Raw genomic sequence first — 22777 nt, forward strand, 5'->3', positions numbered from 1 at the left:
CCATCCCCTCCGAGGTGGCTCTGGGCTCAGCTCAGCTCGATGGGCCCCCTCCCCGCCCAGGGCCAGGCTGCTCCTGTGCAGCGGGCGCTCAGCCCTGGTCAGCCATGGAGCCAGCATGTGAACCAGCCCCCTCTGGTCTGTCCCCATGCTATTCTGCTCAATGGCTCAGAGACAAGTGTTGGGAGTGGTCCCCAGGCTGCACCTGCTCAGTGGCCAACAGGCTGCCTCCCTGGGAAGCTACCTTCTGGTCCTGGACACTTGGCCAAGGAAGAGGGTGCAGTGAGGGTCTCTCCTGGGGAGCCAGCAGGAAGGGACGGGTCCCCTGTCTTCTGCCATGAAGAGCTCTGGCACTTTGATGATAAATCCTCATTTTAGAAATGGGGAGACTGAGTCCAGAGAAGAGAGGTAACTCCCCGGGTCACACAGCAGAGCTGGGGTGTGAACTGGCAGGCAGGTAGATTGGTGTCCATTCCACCACCTGCTGCAGCAGGTCTCCTTCCCGCAGGGACCTCAGCAAGGCTGAGGGGACTGAGCTGGGGCCCTGGAGTGCGGCCCCTGCAGGGAGGACCTGGGCCCCGCCTGCCCTCCCCCTGTAGGTTGAGTCTTGCTCTGTCCCAGTCAATTTTAATGGACTCTCAGGGCAGGGGTGGGTGCACAGGTGACCTCTAATGAGCCATTGATTTTACAGTGGACGCCTGCTCCGGCCCCAGCGCATTTCCTCCTAATGGAAGGAAAATAAACGTGAGAACCCGCTCCCTGGCCCAGGGCCATCCTGGGGCGTCTCACTCACTCACTCCTGCTGTTTCTCCTTCTGAGGCCAGAGATGGGCTTTCCAGGGGACAGCACAGGGCGAGAGCAGCTCTTGGTCCTTTCCCAGCTCTAACTCTCCCGGTCTCCCAAGCCCCCATTTGCTCAGAGGTCCAGGCCATTTCCATACACGACGGAGCCGTCACTCGGTTGTTCAAGCCCGAGAGCCCTCCTTATAGCCCCTGGAGTCCCCTAGTGTGGCTTTTCTGCTTTGACCCCAAGACAGGCCCACCTCCACCCACCTTCCCTGCCCCCACTTCTCCAGCATCACTGTCACCTCTCCCTGCATCACTGCAGACTCCTCCCCTCTGGTCTCTGGCCTCCACCACGGGGCCTTTAGAGTCCACTGTTCCCATAGCAGTGAGATGACACGTTCAACATGTAAATCAGATCTTGTCACCTCTGCTCACAGCCCCCATGTGTCCCCACCTAACTCAGAATAAAATGCCAAAGGTTGGCCTGGGCTGTGGGCCTGGGCCTCCCTCCTTGCCTTTGCCCTCCATGTCCCTTTCCCCGCCTCCCCCTGCTCTGAGACCCACAGGCTGTTCAGGTGGTTAGCACGACAGAGCTCTCTTGCCTGTGGCTTTGAGTCGGGTCCAGCCTGCGGGGACCCCCAGCAGGATCAGCAGAGGGGGAGAGCGGTGTTGGGCTGGTGGTTCACTGGACTTCCTCCTCCAAGGCTGGCTGTGCCCTGGCCTCCTTTCTGTTCCTCACCATAGGAAGTTTTTGTTGATTTTAAAGAGAGAGAGACAAAAACATCGATATGCACTAGGGACTAAACCTGCAACCTAGGTATGTACACTGACTGGGAGTGGAACTTGCAACTGTTTGGTGTATGGGATGATGCTCCAACCGACTGAGACACCCAGCCAGGGCCCCCCATTAATCTTAAAACATTGCCCAGTTAGCTTCTCTCATTACCCTATGCCATTATAAAATTAACTTTATTAGTTTCTAGTTATTGTCTGCCTCTTGTCTGTTATTTTAACCACTAACACAATCCCAGGTACATAGTAGGTATTTGGTAAATAATGCCTGAACAAATAAAATAATTGATGAATATATGGTGTTCACAAAACCACACACATTTATGCCCACATCCATATGCACACATGCACACACACACATATATGTGCACATACACATTTCCTGACTGTGGGAATCTTTTGTTAAATCACAGCACACAGGTCCCTGGGTGGAGCTTGCGATGGAGCCCACCACGGAGCCAGTGCCCACCCTGCCCCCGCTGACACCTGCTGAGTTAGAACAAGATGATTAGTGAGGCTCTCCCTCCTCTGCACAGAGACTGTCCATTCTCTGTGGATTTATGTCTGTCCTTCTCATTCCTCTTCTCCAACAGTGTCTGGGAGGATTTATGGAGAAATAACAGAACAACACCTGAGCTTGGGGACATCAACCACGGCATCTTCAGAGGATGGTAACGGTCACGTGGATAATGTCACATGGTTCCCTCGCCCACCCCGCCCCCAGCTCCTGTCTCCTGAGGCCACATCTGCCCTTCAAGGCCCAGCCCAGTCCTGCTTCTTTCCCCCGAAGTCTCTGTGCTTCGTGGTTCCCAGGTCTCCTGTTCCTGAGGCAGCCCTGCCTGCCACACAGTGGGGGTCATTTCATAGAATTGTCCGCCCTCCTCCCCAGGCCCTGCCCTTGGATGCCCCACCCCCTGGCCCCGCCACCTCTAAGGTGGTCAGAACACTGCTCACATCCCTAAGGACCCAAGTTGGGGTTGTTTCCTAACCAAGGGCTCAGCATCAAACATGGCACAGATAGGACCAGGTTATGTCACAATTCACCGTAAAGTAAAGCTATAGCTTTAAAGCTCTGTAAATATTTAAAAGTAATGAAATTGCACTCCAAGTCTTATAAAACTTTCATGGCATCAAAGACCTCTGTATAACAAAAGTATACACATATACATTAAAAAGACAACCGTCTAGAACCATAAATATGACAAAATTAACGTATGGTGGGAACAGATATTAAACCTTTATTCACACGGATAAATGCTTGTTTTTCTAGAGTTTAGGATGCTGTTTTGGAATAATTTATCTGGCCTAAAACTGCAATAAAAGCTGATTTAAAGCCTGGGCTTGGAGTAAGGCAGGGTGCACCTGGGGTCAAGTCCAGGTTTATCTTAAGGGCCTTGTGGCCTTGGGAAAAACACCAGACTCTTGCTGATCAGGTTCCTCATCTGGGAAATGGAAAGAGTGACAGGACCCTCCCTCCCGGTTGTCCTCAGGATTCAATGACATCACACGTGGGTGACTGATGTGGGAACTGGTGACATGAATTGACCATTTAATCAGAAGCCTTCATTGTTCCTTTGACTACACAAGGTCCCCTCCAGGGACCATCCCCAACAGCACAGGCTCCGCTGAACTCCCAGGGAGAGGTGCCTTGGTATATCTTCATAAACAACTAAAACAATAGAAATATGCTCCTAGGCACACACTTATGTACATATATAAAGAGCATATTGATTACACAAGCCCTAATGTAAAAAAAAATTACATAACGCAGATTAAAAATACAACTCCCTTGGCTCATAAATTTGACCTACAACTTGCACCTGAGCTAGAGCAGACACTAAGCATTTCATTAACTCTCTTTTGTGGGCCTCTAAGACCTCAGAACAGATCCCTGTAGTCATGTAAGTGTCCCCACTTGCTTCTGCTTTTCTGGGATTTTGAATTCACCCCAAACACAGCCTTGGAGAAGGTGCTTTCCATCTGCTTAAGACTCAAGGGAATTCATTGATTCATTAGATATTTACGGAGCACCCGCTCTGTGCCAAGCAAGGTTCTTGGCACTGGGGATGAAACACTGAAAAACAAACATAAAAATCATGGCTCTCTGGGAACTTATGGCCTAATCAGGTGAGACAAAGACAAGAGGAAGGAAGAAAGGATGGAAGTTTTGGAGGGAGGGAGAAAAGAAGGAGGAACAAAGTTCAGTGCCTGGAAGGTTTGCTCTGTACTGGGCTCAACGTGCTCCTGCAGTCTCACTGGAAGTTCACAGCAACCCAGGTACAAATGCTGTGATGTTCCCCACTTTACAGATGTGGAAACTGAGGCTGAGAGGGATTAAAGACATCTGCTAGGAAGTGACAGAGGCATGAATTGACCCCAGGTCCATCTGGATTCAAACCCTTTCAATGGTCTGGAATAAATGAATGACTTCCAGAGTGAAGGAATGAGTGAAACACAATGTCCACTGTAAGATTCTGCAAGGAGGAATCCCAAGAGGGCTTTTTAAAATTCAGGAAAATTCTAGGCTTCTCTCTACTTCCCCTTGTCTACCTTCTAACTCCAAGAATTCTTCAGGATCCAGATCGACACTTCCTCTGCCCCCTCCCCAAACCTGCTTCCTAAGGCATGTTGCTTGGACTACTGTGTAGCTCCCTAAGCGCTCTGACTGATTCTGCCCTTACCACCCACAGTCCATTCTCCACTTGCACCAGAGGAATCTTGCAAAAACCCAGGTCAGACCATGGTTCCCCTGCTCAGAGCCCCCCATGGTTCCCACCTCACTCAGAACAAAAGCCCAAGTCCCTACAAGGGTCCCACATGTCCCATATGCCCTCCCCTCTGCCTCTCTGGCCCCAGCTTCTAGCTCTCTCCCCTTGCTCCCATTCCAGCTGCTCTTCCTCTAATAGAGACATATGTCCTCTCTGGAACCTTTGTCTTAGAATCTCCTTCTGCCAGGAAAGTTCTTCCCCTGGATCCTCTGTCTTCTTCCATCGGCTCCCTCAGGTCTTTGGTTAAATGTCTCCTCCTCCGTGGTACCCACCCTGACCACCTATATTCTCACTGCAGCCTCACCCCCTTTCTGTCCTTTATATTCTTCATAGCACTAGTACCATTGACACTTTTTTAATATATATTTTCATTGCTGTTTGTCTCCCTCTCAAACAAATGTCAGGTCAAGAAGGTGGGGATTTTTTCCAGTCTCTGCCTAGAATCTATATATATAAAAGCCTAAGCGACCATTCCACCTTTCGACCGTTTGAACATTCGACCATTAGACCGGTAGCTATGATATGCACTGACCACTAGGGGGCAGATGGAACAGACTGATAAATCTCAGAGGGAAGCGGGAAGGGGAGAGGGTGGGAAGAGATTAACCAAAGATTTTATGGACATACTAGCGCAGCCGTGGGCAAACTACGGCCCGCGGGCCGGATCCGGCCCATTTGAAATGAATAAAACTAAAAAAAAAAAAGACCGTACCCTTTTATGTAATGATGTTTACTTTGAATTTATATTAGTTCACACAAACACTCCATCCATGCTTTTGTTCTGGCCCTCCAGTCCAGTTTAAGAACCCATTGTGGCCCTCGAGTCAAAAAGTTTGCCCACCCCTGTACTAGCGGCTCAGTGCATAGATACATGCACCAGTGGGGTCCCTTGGCTTGGCCTGCAGGGATCAGGCCGAAACCAGTAGTCTGACATCCCCCAAGAGGTCCCGGATTGCGAGAGGGCACAGGCCAGGCTGAGGGACCCCACCGGTGCACAAATCCATGCACTGGGCCTCTATTTTCTTTCATAACAATCAAAACAAAAGGCAAACATTAAAATCAAAAGCCTTTACTCAGCATCATTGATGGTAGGCACGGTGACTGCCTCTGTCCGCCCAAGACTTGGCCTGTCAACCAGGCCTGGGTCAGGTCTTGGCTAAAGGCTCTAGTTCTTTCTCTTTGCTCGTCTAATTTCTGTGAACATTGTTTCTCTGCATGACTCACCCATCCATACTTCTATGAGAACCTCATTGGAGTAAACTGAGTCCCCGATTAGAAAACAGAAGTTCCTTAAGACAACAGATCTATTTTACTAGTACATCTTGTCTAGTCCCCAGAGTGTCAAGGACAGTGTTAGGGAGACAGGGAGTTTTTGTCTGTCCTGCTTGCTTCTGATTCTCAACACATACAACAGTGGCATACAGTGGCTTTTCCCTAAATGTTGAAGTTTGAATAGTTGTGACAAGGATAAACAGTAGCTGAGAAGAGTGATTTTAGCCTGGGTGGGGGCAGTCACATTTGAACAGAGACAGGAAGGATAAGAAAGTGCCACCAGGAAATGATGTGGGGAAACAGCAAGTGCAAAGGGCCTGGGGCAGGAACTAACTTGGCAAGTTGGAGGAAAAGCAAGGAGGTGAATGTGACTGCAGTGCAGTGAGCTGGGGAGAGCAGGGAGAGGGGAGTCTGAGAGGTCAGCCGGGGCCAGACCATCCAGAGCCTTGGAGGCCATAATAGGGAGTTTGGATTGTGTTCTAAGTGCAATGAGGAGCCCCTGAAGGTTTCAGAGCAGAGGGTGACGTGATTTGATTTATATTTGTTAAAGCTGGTTCTGACTGCAGGGGCTGGGTGTGGATTGAGAGAGGCCAGAATGGATGCTGGAACCTGGGGAGGAGGCTGTTGTGATTATCCGAGCGGCCGTGATGGATGATGGGGCTCAGCCCAGGGAGGCACATCTGGGGCTCAGGCACTCTTTGCGGACAGACTCAGCATTGCAGCGTGGCTATGTGGCGTCCACATTAAGGTTTGGGAAGGAAGCCCCTGCTAATAGTGAGGTGTGGCTACGTCTGGAAATTCTCGTTTCCTGGACACATTCACGTGGGACTCTCATGGGAAGGAGCGAGGACTAGGTCAGCGCCCTGCTCAAAATGCCATCATAATGCATCCCCAATGGTCCCTTAACCCCACACCCCCAAGCTTGCTTCCAATGGGGTCTTTGCCCCCAGCTTTCCCACTGGGCTTCCTTTCTCGGAGGACGGCCTCTGCTGGAGTCTGCACACGGCCGTGAAACTCATGTTTGCTTTGCTAATTGATATAAATGACTTGCCTTTCGCAGCCCAGCATCGCATGGAACACATCCACATTAATTGTGTTGGAGGAGTAAAATTAAGTGCTTCAATTTGCCATTTTTCAGCTTGAAAAATGGGAAAGGAGAAAATCACTTGGCGGAAAGAGAGGAGGCATGAGAGCTGAACCCCGTGTGGGGATGGGGCGGAGGCTGCCCTGGGAGGGGCCTGGACCCTGGAGAGCAAAGGGAGGAAGGATGGTGATGAGGTGGGAGCTGCCAGCACCTCCAGCAGCCCTTCATATGCATGAAGTGTTTAAAAATGACAAAGTGCTTTTTAAAGGCAATTCTCATCCAAGGCTGGTGGCTGCCTTGTGGGGTTCCATTACCCCCACCCCTGGGTCAGATGGGAGCCTAAAGTTGGGAGGACAGGAAACCCAACTCCAAGAGATGTAAGCAAAAAGGGGATGTGTAGGCTCCTACACCAAGAGAGGACCAGGCCTCAGGTAAGGCTTGATCCAGGGATTCTAGCCAGTTTCTCCCAGCCTGCAGCGCTGCTCTCCTCCTCTTCCCTCCGTGGGCAGAGATGCCTGCTGAGCAGCAGCCCAGAGGGAAGACCTCTTCCTGGTGGCATCTGTGGATCCTCAGGATTCACCTAATTGGACCAACTGTGGGCAGGAATTCCAGCCCCTTGTGCAGGCACAACCAGCGTTCCTGGATATGCTGGCTGCCAGGCCTCGGTCCTGTTCCTCGTGTGGAGCTGGGACTGGGGTCCCTCCCACTCATAGCACATGAATCGAGAGCGAAGGACAGAGGTTCCCCAAAGGACAACCAGGGTGCTGTGTCCAGAAGGGAGATTTCATTCATTCACTCAACATCTATACTAGTATATGTAAAAAGCCAGCGACCCTAACAACCAGAGACCAGAACACCATGGCCTCTTGCCCAGGCTGGCCCGCCTCCCAGGGAGCGGTTAGGGGGCGCCTCTAGGCAACGCGATAGGGTGCGAGTTTGATGGGGAAAGTGGAAGAAATAGGGGGGAGGTCTTAAGGGTCTGCGGGGTTGGGGTGCTCGGCCTGGAGTAGGTGTGGGGTGTGCTGGGGAGGGAAGAGGAAGACCCGATTGGAAACGGCTCAGCACAGTACCTTTCTCCTTGCGAACCGGGACGGGGGCTGAATGACGGTTGTCTCACGAGTGCGCTTGGGACCCACATGGTCACGGCAGCGGCAGGACTCCCGACACTTCATTGGTTCCAATAGTAAACAGCTACCAAGGCCAAAACAGGAAAATCCTCTCCAGCCAGAGGCCCTGGACGAAGGAAACACACTTAAGGAGGCGCTAGAAAAGCCGGAAGTGCGCGAGCAGAGGATTGTGGGATTGTGGAGGCCGCCCAGGCGCCTAGAGTATTGTGGGATTGTGGAGGCCGCCTGGGCGCCTAGAGGATTGTGGGATTGTGGAGGCCGCCCGAGGAGGTGCTAGGTGCGGCAGTTTGTCTAGACCAGCCGTGGGCAAACTACGGCCCGCGGGCTGGATCCGGCCCGTTTGAAATGAATAAAACTAAAAAAAAAAAAAAGACCGTACCCTTTTATGTAATGATGTTTACTTTGAATTTATATTAGTTCACACAAACACTCCATCCATGCTTTTGTTCCAGCCCTCCGGTCCAGTTTAAGAACCCATTGTGGCCCTCGAGTCAAAAAGTTTGCCCACCCCTGGTCTAGACTGTTGAGAGCTCAAAATTAGAGTGTAATTGGGATAGAAATACTGCGAATAGCACCTGATGCCTGAAGTCCGAGCTCTCTACTCTTAGGTTTTCCAGTGTAAGTTTTTGGAGGCTGCCTATTAAAACATTCCTGATTGGGGAGTGTTTGTATAGAAGCCCGTAAATACTAAGTATTTGCTGTATTTACCATGCTTAGCTCTCTGTAAGGAATATGGAATAATGTTAAACACCTCATGTTCTCAAGAAGCTTGACTTTTAAAATAAAAAAGAAATATAAATATTAAAAATAAATAAAGAAGAAGCTTGAGTTTTAGGGGCGAAATCAGGCAGGCAGGCAAGTGGTTAGGAGCCAGCAGTCCCGGATTGCAAGAGGGATGTCTGCGGGATCGGGCCTGAACCAGCAATCGGACATCCCCTGAAAGGTCCCAGATTGCTAGAGGGTGCAGGCTGGGCTGGGAGACCCCTGCCCCCATGCACAAATTTCATGCACCAGGCCTCTAGTATTTTTATAAAGTGCCCACCATGTGGCAAAATTTCTCCTGAAGCTGATAGTCCAGCAAGGATCACTGACAACAAATGAATTAGTTGGTTAATCATATAGTGTCACATGATGACAGTGCTATGTAGAAAAATAAAGCAAGGCAGGATGAGCAGTGTCTGATGGAGTGTCTGAGTGAAAATTGAAAGACGTGAGTCATGTGGATGTCTTCAGGAACAGAATTCCCAGGAAAGGAAACGTGTGCAAAAGCCCCGGGACCAAAGATGAGTTGACCTGAGCCTAGCGTGGCCACAGTGAGGAATCTGGGCTCCATGCTGTGTGAGATGAAAAGCCACAGAGGGTTCTGGGCGGAGGAGGGACGCAATCTGACCTGGGTCCTAACAGAATCACTCAGATTGCTGTGTGGAGACTTTTATGTCAGGGGAGAGGGCGGCAGCGGGGACAGCAGACAAGGCGGCTGCAATCGTCTGGGAGAAAGAGAATGGTGCCTTGGACTTGAGTGGTGGCAAAGGTGGTGATAAGAAGTGGTTGGATCCTGGAAATAATCTGGAGGCAGAGCCCAAATGTTTGCATCCTGACTAAGCATGAGAGCAAGTGCCCCCTACAGGGGGTGAACTAACTAGATCCGGAATCAAGCAGGCAATCTTTTTGTTTAAATGGATGCACGTCCTGCACACCTGTCTCCTCCCTTGTGCCCCTCAGGTCTCACCTCCCCTGGAAGCCACCTCTGCTGACTCTCCTCGTTCTAACACACCTGACTGGGCCTGGCTGTGCCAACTGGGCAGGACTGCGCAATTCGCCTCGTCCAGTCCACACAACAGCTCAGGGTGAGGAAGGGCTGAGTCCACAGTGGGAAATCAAAGGTGGACAGTGATGGACACAGAGAAGGAAATCATGGATGTCCATTGTGGTTCCTTGTCCCAGAGCAGGAGCGAGTCTGAGAGGTGGGAGGTGCCTCGGCCGAGGTCACGGAGCTCCAAGCAGCCAGAGAAGGGTTTTCAGCCCAGGGCTTCACATGCAGATCCTGAGGGCGTGACATCGCCAGTCCTTTCCATCCATAACACCGTGAAGTTCCCAGGAGGCACTGGGTCGTGGGTGGAACCCTCTCTGGAACTGAACCCCTTGTGTCAAGAGGGCAGCCTCATAGGTGCACCCTGAAAAGCAACCTGTGAAATATGGGCACCCCAGGAAGTCTTCTCTCCACCCCTGCATTTCCCAGGGGCTGCTGACCTCCCCACTGGCCCCCTCCATCCCTGCATTTCCCAGTGCTCCGTCCGCCAGCTTGGAAAACACAAATGAGCATCCTCTCATGCAGTGCCCCCACCTTCTCTCCAACCCTGCATTTCCCAGGGGCTGCTGACCTCCCCCTTGCCCCCCCTCCACCCCTGCATTTCCCAGTGCTCCATCCCCCAGCTTGGAAAACACAAATGAGCATCCTCTCATGCAGACCCATCCATCAGGCTGCTTTCTTCCTCCCCACTGAGAGGACCTGCTGTGACACAGCGGGAGGAGGAGGAGAACTGCAGGGCCTGAGGAGTGTGCGGAGGTGGGAGAGGGGGACACAAGGGAGGCGGGAAGAAGGACTGGAAGGAGGCTGCCTGGAGGATGTCAGCTTCCCTCAGAGCTCTGCAGGGCCCTGCAATCCACCCCTATCAGACCTGGGTGCAAGCCTACACCTTCTCCCCAAATGTGCATGCACACCTGCCTGAGCACACACCCACAGGGACACATGTGAGCACATGCCCACATGCGTGTGCAAAGCCTACCTAGAGCACACACACGTATGTGAGGAATACAGTTCTTGTTCCATCGCTACGTGTGCACAGGATTACATGAGGTTCCTGGGGTTGAGATGCTTTATCAGCCCAGTGCATCCCATCCCTGTGGCACTGATTTTTCCAGACCTGCACGATCTCCAAGTCTGGTGAAGATTCAACAGGGCCTGCCTGACCCTGGCCTCCCTCGGGAGAGATGGTTAATTCTCCTTCACTCTTCCCTACCTGGGTCTATCCCCTCCCCCTCCACCCCCTTCAAGCAAGGCCTGGAGTCCTGTACTCTCTGCCTCGTCTCCTCCTCAACCACCTTCTCAGCCAAGAATGGACCACCTTGAGTGATGAACCCCAACAGCTCCAAAGGGGTCTAGCATTTATCGAGCAATTTCCGCACGCAGGCACATTACAACTACATTAATAGGCAGGATCTCACTCTAGCCCCCCACCCAAAACCCCATTCCATAGTCATCAAAGTTATTGTTACTGTCCACTATTTATAGGTGAGGAAACTGAGGCACAAGGCGCTCAGCGAGTGATTCAGGTTGTGGTGGTGGAGGCAGGACTTGGACTCAGGCAGACCAACTCCAGGGTGGAATTGCCCTTGAATTCTTGTGCAAGAACACATGCTCAGGAACAGCCGAGGAAACCAAGGAGGACGGAGGCACGGGGATCACTGTGAGCGGACCACCTGTTCCGCCAAGTTCCAGAGCCGCTGAAAGCAAGTCAACACAGTCCTAGTTGTGGGATAAGCCAACTGGATAACCAGTGACCCCAGGATAAATCCCAGGAGCAATGAGACATCACTATTCTTGCCAGGTGCCGGGCTAGGCACTGGGGTGGACGGGGTGACTGGACAGGGTTCTCTTCTTGGAGGGGTGTGGGTCCCAGGGAGAAAGGTGAGTCAATGGGTCATCTCAATGCAGGTGGTATGTGTAATCTGTGCAGTGGTTAAAGCCTGAGCTAAAAACTGTCCTCCTAGAGGGCAGGACCGTCCTGCATTCACGACATCCAACCGTGGGCCTGGCCCACATGGGCCGGCGGACACACCCCAGGCAGAGCAGCCCTGGGCAGAAGGGGCAGAGCAGGGTGCTGTAGTCGTGGACTAGTTCCCAATTCTGGGACTTAGGGAAGATTATTCTATTTCTCTGTGCGTGTTACTCCATTTTCAAGATGCTAACAAAGAAGGTTAAAAAATGTATTGACTGTGCCAAGGACATAGCGTTAAGAATGACTCAACAAAACATTGCCATTATTATTATTGTTGTTGTTGTTGTTGTTATTATTACAAGGGGTCCAGTGCATGACTTCGTGAACCTTGAAGGAACTGTGGGCCATGAGGCTGCGGTGGGCACAGGTATTACAAGGGGTCCAGTGCATGACTTCATGAACCTTGAAAGGAACTGTGTGCCGTGAGGTTGCAGTGGGCACAGGGGTGGGTCTCGGCCCATCCTCCATGCCCCCACCCAGCCCCCGGTCCCCTGTCTGCCAGCAGCCCTGCTCCCACATGCTGACGGCCGCAGTGCGGGGCCAGCGCCATCAGCAGATGCAAGTGGCAGCTGCTGCCCCAATAGCCCCTCAGGAGCAGGAGGAGGTGGAGGAGCCCTCAGAGGCGATCGGGGCCAGCAGCCACCGCCACTTGCACCCGCTGATGGCACCGAGCGATTGGGACCAGCACCGGGCGCCAGCTGCAGGTGCAAGCGGGATCGGCACCAGCAGTGGGTGCAAGTGGCAGCTCTGAAGCTGACAGCGGGTGTGAACAGGGCCATCGCTGGCAGCGGGTGAGAGAGGCGGCTGCAGGCCCCACTCGCCCCTCAGGAGCAGGGGGAGGTGGAGAAGCCCTGACGCTGACGGCCGCAGTGCAGGGCCAGTGCCATCAGCAGATGCAAGTGGCGGCGGCTGCCCCAATAGCCCCTCAGGAGCAGGAGGAGGTAGAGAAGTCCTGAGGGGCGATTGGGGCCAGCGCCGGGTGCCAGCGGTGCATGGGAGCAAAGAATTTTCAGTAACCACCAGAGGTTCACCCCAATGACAGTGACCAGCGCCCCACCTTTGTCTGGTGCCCCCCACCCCTCCACCTGCTCCACCATCCACCGTGGCTGACACCCGTCATGTTCCGTGCTCTGCAGCCTGCTGCAGACACCCACCATGTTCCGTGCACGCCCCCTGGTGGTCAGCGCACATCATAGCGACCGGTTATTGGTTTGTTAGGTTGTTCAGTTGTTCTGCCGTTCAGTCTATTTGCATAGTAAGGTTTTATATACATAGATAAGTGAATGATGAAGATCTAACTACATCAATGTTAATCAGGGATTTGCTCTTGGCCTGTATTTTTTATAGAGCATGGGGGGTGGGGAATTTTCCCAGCCTGTGTTGCAGACTTCAACCCATTTTTCAGACAGAAGACTGGAAGTGAGGAGGCTTCGGAATGGACATCTAGGGCAACCCATGAGGCAGAGGCAGGGAGGAAAGGCCTGGGGACTCCAGCACCGTGCACCAGCAGCTTGGGGGTGGCAGGGGAGGAAATAATGAGAAACCTCACTGTGTCGCCTCCCGCAGGGCCTCCAGCGCAGATGACTTCTCAGCACATCAGCTCCCCAGGGAACCTGAAATTGCTCTCCTCTCCCTCTTTTGTTTCCTTGAGAAGCAATGAGCATCGTCATGGGGATGCAGCTGGTTCTTCAAACAGCTTAAATCACCGTCCCTCACCTGGATGGACACCCCCACCCCCAGCAGTAATTCACTGGGTTAGGAGCCCACAGGTTCCCCACAGCATTTATTAAGAGTCTGTCTCCTCAGGAAGATGAAACAAATGACAGGATTTTCAGGAGCAGCTCTGTGTCCCCCTCTGCACCTCGAGGCCAGCGCCTGTCTCCTCCCAGGCCTCCCCGATCACAGCCTTGCCTGGTTCTGACCCCCTTTCGCCTCCCTGTGTCCCTGCCAGGCCCTTACCCTGGGCTCAGGCCTCCCTCCCATCTCCTTGGTCCGCTGGGCCCCGCCATGACAGGTTGTTTTGTCATACTTTTATTTGAGAAGTGGCTGATAGATATAAAAGTACAAAGAGCAAGAATACATGCACACATAACAACATACCCAGAATAGACAATTATTGACAATCTATCCTGTTTGTGCCTTTAGTTCTTTCTAAATAAAGGCCATAAAAATTAAAAGATAAAATTTCCTTTGTATCTTATAGAGTCGGGACCACTCCCCCCCTTTCCCCGGTCACCCCCTCGAAGCACCCCCTCTCCCAGGCAATAGGAGGGGGCAGATTTCTAAAGTAGACATCACCTCATTACTAAAAGCTCCTCAGCGCCTCCCTCATGGTTTTCAAGGGTCACGCTCGGCTACAAGTCCTATAGGATTTAGCCCCTGCCCACTACACTTCAGCCACATGGGGACTTTTTATTTCCAAACTCACCAAGCTTCTCCAGGTCCTTGCCCTTCGCGGTTGCCTCTGCCTGGAGCAGTGGCCCCAGACATCACTGTAAGTGACTCCCTACGTTCCAAGGGTCTCTTCTCAAATGTCACCTACTGGGAGAAGCCTTCCCTGGGCATCTGATCTAAAGCAAACCACCTTCCCCCGCCCCTCTCCCCCTTTCTGACCCCATCAGCCTGCTCCACGTTTCTGCATCACTTCTCACCTGAAATGCTTTTAGTTTCGTGTTGTGTTTTTATTGCCTGTATGGATATTTGGGGCTTGGAGGGCATCGTCCAGAAAATGTATGTCAGGAAGAAATGAAGCCAAGTGTTGGGACCTGGCCTGGGGTCCCTCTTCCAGGATGAGGCTGAAGGGACGCTTTCCTGGAGCCCGATGAGCCGTCTGTGGGGTCCTCAGCTACCAGAACCAATCGCTGCTCACTAGAGGCGTTGCTAGGTCATCATGGAGGCTGCATCCTCTCTCCTGCACCTTCGTGGTTAAAAGGACAAAGCCTCCCCATCCCCCCTTCGCCCCGACCCGTCAGACCCTTCTCCGGGAGCAGGGAGGCCGTTGCCTGGTGAATAATTCACCTGCCGTCAGCAGCCCCGAGTGCTGCGCTGGCAAAAAGCAAACAGCCTGCAGAACCGTTTCTTATTTTTAATCTGCACAAAACCACGGTCTCAAAGCACTAACTCTCCCATCCCACTAATTTTGGAGGCAATTAGCTGTTGGGTGCCCCTGCCCTCCAGCTCCCTCCCTGCGTGTCTGCTTGGTCGGTGCACTCACGCCTGCCCAAATACGCCAGCTGTGGAGAGCTTGGTTAATCTGCTCTTAAACGACAATTTTTAAACAAGCCTCTTAAATGATAGAGGCATTTGTGCATAAATAGCACATGCTAAGTCTCCCCTTGGGACGCTAACCTGATTTATTATAAATGCTGTTACTACCAAGCTTTATATATTAACATCTTTAACGCAGAAATATATGCTCTGATCTCCTCCCCCAGCTCAGCCCCGATGCAGACGAACAGCTCCGCTGGGAGGTGAGAACCTGGAAGACATCACCCTGAAGGGCAGAAGCAGCCAGTTTTAAATATTTTAAGTGAAGCCAGGCCAGCCAACCCAAACTTGTTTTTTCCAACATTAGCCTGGTCCTGTGGAGAAAAACAGACCCACTTTCTTTCCATGACCAAACCTTCCCACTGTGCCGGCCAGGGCTGAGGTCACCCTGACACCTCTTTGTGATTCTGATGAGCTGGGGAGGGACTTAAACATCAATGCTCAAACCACCCCACCTGCCAGAACAGCCGCGTTTCCCAGGTGACACCCGTTAGCACAAACCCCCCTGCTGGTCCTGGGCCACCTCCTTGCACCCTCGCTACCACTATTTAACATTCTTCATTAAATGAACTCATTCTTTAAAATGTAAGCTCAAGCCAAACAACATTGTTTATGAAATTGCAGATTTGATGTGTGAGTTATACATGTTTTTTCTTTAAGACTTTAAAGAACGAGGAGTGGAATACACAATGCTGGCATACTGTGCTTCCAGCAACGCACGAGGGGAATGCTCAGTTGAATTCATAGACCAAAGTTCAGAGCAAACAGTATTGATTGGGACTTACAGGGTGTCTGGTACTTTGAAGATTCCAAGATGAAGGCTCAATTTTCCAGAGATTTCAGTCCAGGAGACCTGCATCAGCTGGAAGCAGATGCACACGGCGCCCCCTTCAGACCGAATTCCTGCAGCGCCTCCCTCTTGAGAAGGCATAGGAGCCAAGTTCTACCTGGAAACATAACAACCAGCACAGCATCCACAGGCTGGAATATTTCTCCCGCCCCAGGGGGCCCATTGTTCCCCTGTGCATGATCATTAATACATATTGTTATATGCGGAACACCTTCTTTCATAACAACCAGCTGTTCTTGGCAGCTAAAAGGCGGACTCATATTTTTAATAAGGATTTTTAAAAGGCTACTGATTTGCAGTTGTTATTATCACCACAATTTAACAGTTGATTGCCACGTCTTACCTAGAAAATCTTTAATATTTTCTGCCACCATTATTCCAAACTCTGCTGTTCTTCGACAATGGACAGAGGCTAAAGGCCACCTCTCACCTGATCGATGACCGGCACTTCTTACCACACTTATGAGAGCCTCCAGGATCCGTCTCCTGCCACTCCCCAGTCTCATGTTCAACACCCCTCCCCAGGCTCACTAAGCTCTACCAGTGGTCGGCAAACTCATTAGTCAACAGAGCCAAATATCAACAGTACAACGATTGAAATTTCTTTCGAGAGCCAAATTTTTTAAACTTAAACTATATAGGTAGGTACATTGTTATTAACTTAATTAGGGTACTCCTAAGGCTTAGGAAGAACCACACTCAAGGGGCCAAAGAGTCGCATGTGACTCGTGAGCCGCAGTTTGCCGACCACGGCTCTAGCCACAGTTGCCTTCTTGGTTCTGCCCCAGGGCCTTTGCACAGGCAAAGAAGGACCCTCTGAAACCTGCCTTTCAGGCAGTGATGTGACAGGAATTCTGAACTTCTACTCAGCAGTGAGAAAACAGTTGTGGAGGCAGAGCAGGCGCTGGAGGGGGCTGTGTTTCGGTGATCTCTTGCTTCTTTCAGGATGCAGCAGTTGTGTTTTGTTGTTTTATTTTTTCCCCTTGTCTTTGTATTTACAGGTCTAAAGGGAAAGAACCAGGTGGATATTTACATGAAGTCAGGCCCAGTGCCAGCACTCAGATAATGATTTGTATAATGTCTTCCGGCATGAACAATGAGAATTTCTTTGAACAGTTGAAGCTATGGCAGAGCAAAAACTTAATATATATATATGGTTTTCTCGGTCAATAGACTGGCAGAAAAGCTTTTGAGGCCAGTTCTGCAGACAGAATTTCTCCCTGGGGCCGGCTGGATGTTGGTGGCAGCCCCAGACCCTAGTCAGATGACCAGCCTGTCCCTGAACCATCCAACCACTTCAACAGGCAAATCACCCCAGAGAAAGGAAAGAAAGAAGCCTGTCTGGGGCTATAGACTTTTGGTTTCGTTTATCTTAAACAAAGAGACAGAGGTGTTGGGAAGGAACCACGTGCCTTGGAGTTGGGCTGCATCACTGTCCCTGCCACCAGGAGTCTGTGCCCTGCTGTTCCTGGAGAACCCGGCCCCCACCCCAAAGTCATGGCTCAGGGATCTCACCAAGGGCCCCAGATTTCGCAGAGGAGGATGTGCTGCCTCTATCATCTCTCCTGGGGACTGGAACAGCTGCCTAAGGGGTCTCGCCACTCCCCGCCCCCAGCACTCTGTCCCCATACTCCTCTCCCTTCAGGGCAGTGGGCAGGATCTTCCTACAGGTGAATTCAATCAGTTCACTCAGTGGAGTCTGCAATAGGGTGAGACCAGTGAGGCGCCTAGGGCACGGAATTAAAGGGGCACTCACTCCATGTTGTACAAGTGGAAGGCACTGCCTCACCTTATTCCCAGTCCTGTAGTCACTCACTTGCTTAGGACCTCCCCTAACTTTTCAGGGCTCAGGCAAAAAAATGCAAACTCCCCACCAGGGTCACCAGGGCCCATCTGATCCAGCCTCCCGCCCACCTCTCCCTCTTCCTCTCAATTGCTCTCCAGCCACACTGGCTTCTTTCTGTTGCTTGGACAAGTCAACAATGATGGGCTCATTTACCTCTGACAAGTCTTGGCACAAATGGCACCTTTTCGGAGAGGCTGCGCTGACTGCCCATCGAAGGCTTTCTCTGTATTGTAGAACCTGTTTTATTTCCCCACAATCCCTACTACAACCGGCAATTATTTATTGCCCAGTCCTCCCCACTGGAGAGTCAGCTCTACAAGGGCAGGAAACGAGCCTGTGTTCATCGCAACTTTGTCCCCAACACTTAGGACCATGCCTGGCAACTAGCAGGTGCCAAATACAGAGTCAGAGAGATAAAGGAGTGGAGGTTTTGTTAAGGTCCTCTGAGCTCTGCAGAGTGAGGGGCGCGGGGTCGGCAGGGCTGCTGTAACCTGGGTCAGAGGCCTTTGTCAGCGACAGTCTCCCAGAGTAACCCTCCTGGCTTACCAAAGAGGGGCCTGCCACTCCGAGTTCCTGGAGCCAGAGCTCTAACAGCGGTGGCACCACTTGAAAGAGGGCAGCACGGGTCAGGGCAGGCTACTCTGTTCCTTCTCTGCATTTCTTCTCCCTCAACCGCAGCATTGCTGCTCTGTGTTTAGGGGAGTCCTGCCTCCACAGCTGGGTCACCCGGCTCCTTTGCCCTGTGCTTTCTGGCTGTGCTTGGCCCATAGAAGGAGGCAGCAGCAGATAACACAGGAGGAAGAGAGGGTCGGCAGGTCCCCCTCCCTTGTTGGGCCATGGCATGTCAATGGCTCTGTTCTCTTCCTGGTACCTCAGCAACTCCTGGGCAACCCTCGCCTCCAGCCACAGCTTACACTGGATTCGCAACACTCTCTTGCTCCTACCCCTTCAGGCCTCCAGCTGGTAAGGGCCCCTCTATTTTTACTCCCTGGGCTACTAGTCCTGTGTCCTTGGGAAAGTTACTGCACCCCCCATACCTCACAATCTATCCTATATAATAAAAGGGTAATATGCAAATTGACCAGTTGCTATGACATGCACTGACCACGGGGGGCAGCCGCTCAGTGCAGGGGCGGCCCCTGGTGGTCAGTGCGCTCCCACAGGGGGAGCACTGCTCAGCCACAAGCTGGGCTGATGGCTGGAGAGAGCAGCAGCAGTGACTCGAGCCTCTCCCGCCTCCATGGCAGTGCTAAGGATGCCCAACTAAAGGGTGCTGGCTGGGATGAGGGACCCTCCCCCCTCCAGTGCACAAATGTTGTGCACCGGGCCTCCAGTCTATTTATATAAAAGGCTAAGCAACCATCTGACTGGCTGGTAGGTATGACATGCACTAACCACCAGGGGGCAGATGCTCAATGCAGGAGCTACCGAGCTGCAGTGACTTGGCAGCGGTAGTTCTCGGGTGACCTGGAACCAGAGAGGAGGGAGCCCGATTCCGAGGTGCATCACCCGAGAACTGCCCTCTTGCAATCTAGGACCACTCAAGGGATGTCAGAGAGCTGGTTTCGGCCCGATCCTTGCAGGCCAGGCCGAGTGACCCCACCTGCCAGGGGGACCCCACTCACTCCAAAGATGCCCTTAGAGCCGTGGCACTGCCCAGGTGCAGCCAGCTGGGGAGGAACCCTGGGAGGTTGGCTCCAGGGTGTGGCTGGCCCGTCTCGCCCAGTCCCGCCCCACCAGCTATCTTATAATTAATTTCCTTTCAATGTGCATAAATCCATGCACTGGGGCACTAGTATATATATTGGGTACAATAATGTCACCTTCCACATTGCATTATTGTAATGATTAAATAAGTTAACATACAGGAAGTGCTTAGCACAATGCCTGGTGTATAATAAGCACTCAATAAAAGGTGGCTATTGTTATTATTACTATCTTATTACTGCCATTTCCTGTGCTACACACTCTCCTTGTGGTATCTCATTGGATCCTATGAGGTAGGTACTCTTATATTCCTATTTTACCCTGGAGGAAACTGTAACTCCAGCAAGCCCAGCCCCTTCCCAACATGACACAGAAAATAAGAGTTGGGCCCTGAGTTCTGCTCAACCCAAGCTCCTGACCACTAAGCCAGGGTTTGTTCCACCTTCATCCATGGGGGGTGGGGAGGGAAGTTCTGTGCCTTGTAGGATGTTTAACAGCACCCTGGCTTCCACCCACTTGATACCAACCCCATAGGAAAGAATAATCTGGCTACAATGTCAGTAGTGGCAAGGTTGAGCACTCTGACATAAGGATTAAGCAAACACAAGAAAAACCATAACATGGAGGTATGTTACTCAGATCGGTCAAGTGATGACACCAGTAGATTTTGATAAATTGTGTGTATATCTAGGAAAACTACTAAAAAAATCTATGCAAAGAGATATAAAAATGCCATAGGTAAATCAAAATACTAAAAAATGTTCAATTAACCCAAAAGAGCACCAAAAAAAAGAAAGAAAGAAGAGGAAAGATAAAATAAGATAAGATAAGATAAAGATAATGCTAAAGAACAAACAGAAAACAAAAAAGAAAATGGTAGGCTTAAGTCCTAGCACAGCAATAATATTAAATATAGATGGTTTAAATATACCAATTAAAACACAAAGATTGCCCTAGCTGGTTTGGGTCAGTGGATAGAGCGTTGGCCTGCAGACTGAAGGGTTCCAGGTTCGATTCCAGTCAAGGGCACTTACCTCGGTTGCAGGCTCCCAGCCCTGGTCAGGGGCATGCAGGAGGCAACCAATTGACGTGTCTCTCTCACATCGGTGTTTCTCTCTGTCTTTCCCTCCCCCTTCCACTCTCCCTAAAAGTCAATGGAAAAAAATATCCTTGGGGGAGGATTAATAATAATAATAATAATAATACACAAAGATGAGCAGAGTGAATTTAAAAACATGTCCAAATTACATACTGTCTACAAGAAACTCACTTCAATATAACTGTATAGGTAGGAGGAAACCAGTAGCAGAAGAATTCTTGGAACTTCAGAAAGGAAAAGAGAATATTGGGATGGGAAAAAATAGGTGTTAATATAATAGACTATTTTTTACTTTATGAATTTCTTAAATCATATATGATGTTCGAAGCAAGATAATCACATCATGTGTTGTGGTTTGCAATGTATGCAATGTTTCAGACAACTGTATTTTAAAAGTGGGAAGAGTAAAGGGACTCTTATAACAGGAAGGCTTCAACACACTTCATTTGAAGTGTTAAAACATTGACAGCAGCAAAAATAAAATAAAACATTGATAGCAGTGTGTTGTGATAAGTTATGTATATGCAACTATAAACAACCACTGAAAAAAATATAAAACAATATACTTTAAAGCATTATAAATAAATCACAGTGGAATTCTTAAAAACATTCAAAAACCACAGGAAGGCAAGAAAAAAGAATGAGAAACAGGGAATAAATAGAAAATAAATAATAAAATGTCATGCGCTAGTCCTAATATATCAATAATTACTTTAAAGGGTCAGTGATCTTAACATACCAATTAAAAGAGAGAGATTGGCAGAGCAGATTAAACAATACAACCCAATTACATGCTGTGTATAAGAAACTCCCTTTAAACATAATGACATAGGTAGGCACATAGTAAAAGAATGGATAAAGTTGTGTCATGCAAACATTAGTTTATTATAAGCAGGAGTAGCTATGGGAGTAGCAGGTTAAAGTAGATTTTATAACAAAGAAAATTACTAGGGATAACAAAGTACATTATCTATATGTATAAAACCTTAAGTGACCAGTCGACCGTTTGACCGGTCGCTATGTTGCACACTGACTACAGGGGGCAGATGCTCAATGCAGGAGCTGTCCCCTGGTGGTCAGTGCACTCCCACAGCGGGAGGCTGGTCAGCTGACGGGAGCCAGACACTGGGCTCACAGCTGGCAAGTGCAGCTGCAGTGGCGGCCGAGCCTTTCCCGCCTCTGCTGCAGTGCTACTGAGGTGCGGTGGCAGCAGGTGCAGCGGGGCTGGGATGAGCAGGAGCAGCGTGGTGCCTGGCCCAGGCTTGGACTCCTCCCTGGTCGCCTGCCACTTCACACACTACTACATCCCCCAGGGGTCCCGGATTGCAAGAGGGCACAGGCCAGGCTGAGGGACCCCACTGATGCAGGAATCCGAGCACCAGGCCTCTAGTATAATGATAAAAGGATCAGTTCACTAAAAAGACATAATCCTAAATGTATGCACACCAAACAACAGAGCTTCAAAATATGAGAAACAAAAACTGACAGAGCTGAAAGGAGAATTAGACAAATCTTCAACTATAGTTGGAGACTTCAACACCTAACATATCAGTATTTGATGCCCTTTATCAGTATTGGTATACCTAGCAGATAGATCTAGCGGACAGAAAACCAGTAAGGATACAGTTAAACTGGACAGCACCATAAATCAACGGGATACAATTGACATTTCATAGACTTCTTCAACAACAACAGAATATACATTTTTCCCACGCTCACATGGGACATTCACCTAGAGAGGTCATATCCTGGTTCATAAGGCAAAGCTTAACACATTTAGAAGAATTCAAGCCACAAAGAGCATGTTTTCTCACCTTAATGAAATCAAACTAGAAATCAATAACTAAAAGACAACAGGAAAATCATTAAACATATAACTATTAGACAGTACACTTCTGTATAACCCATAAGTCAATGAGAAAGTCTCAAAGGAAGTTTTAAAAGACATAGTAGTGAATGAAAATGAAAATACAACATATCAAAAGTCATGCTGAGAGTGACATTTAGAGGACTAAATGCTTTACACTAGAGCAGAGCAAAACTCTGAAATCAATCATCTAAATTCCTACCTCAAGAAACTAGAAAAAGAAGAGCAAAGTAAGCCCAGAAGGACGGATATAGTGAGGATGAAAGCAGAAATCAATAAAATTGAAAACAGAAACACAATAGAGCAAATCAATAAGAATAAGAGCAGATTCTTTGCAAGGACTGACAAAATTGACAAACTTCTGGCAAGACTGACAAAGACAAAAAGAAAGAAGAATAAAAACACCAATAATAAAACAGAGGCTATTGCTACAGATTATAGAGCCATTAAAGGAACAAAAATGCTATGAACAACTTTGCACTGATAAATTCCATATCTTAGAAGAAACGAACCAATTCGTTGAAAATGCAAGCTACC

Source organism: Myotis brandtii, unplaced genomic scaffold (genome assembly GCF_000412655.1).
Source record: "Myotis brandtii unplaced genomic scaffold, ASM41265v1 scaffold161, whole genome shotgun sequence".
Lineage (NCBI taxonomy): Eukaryota > Metazoa > Chordata > Mammalia > Chiroptera > Vespertilionidae > Myotis > Myotis brandtii.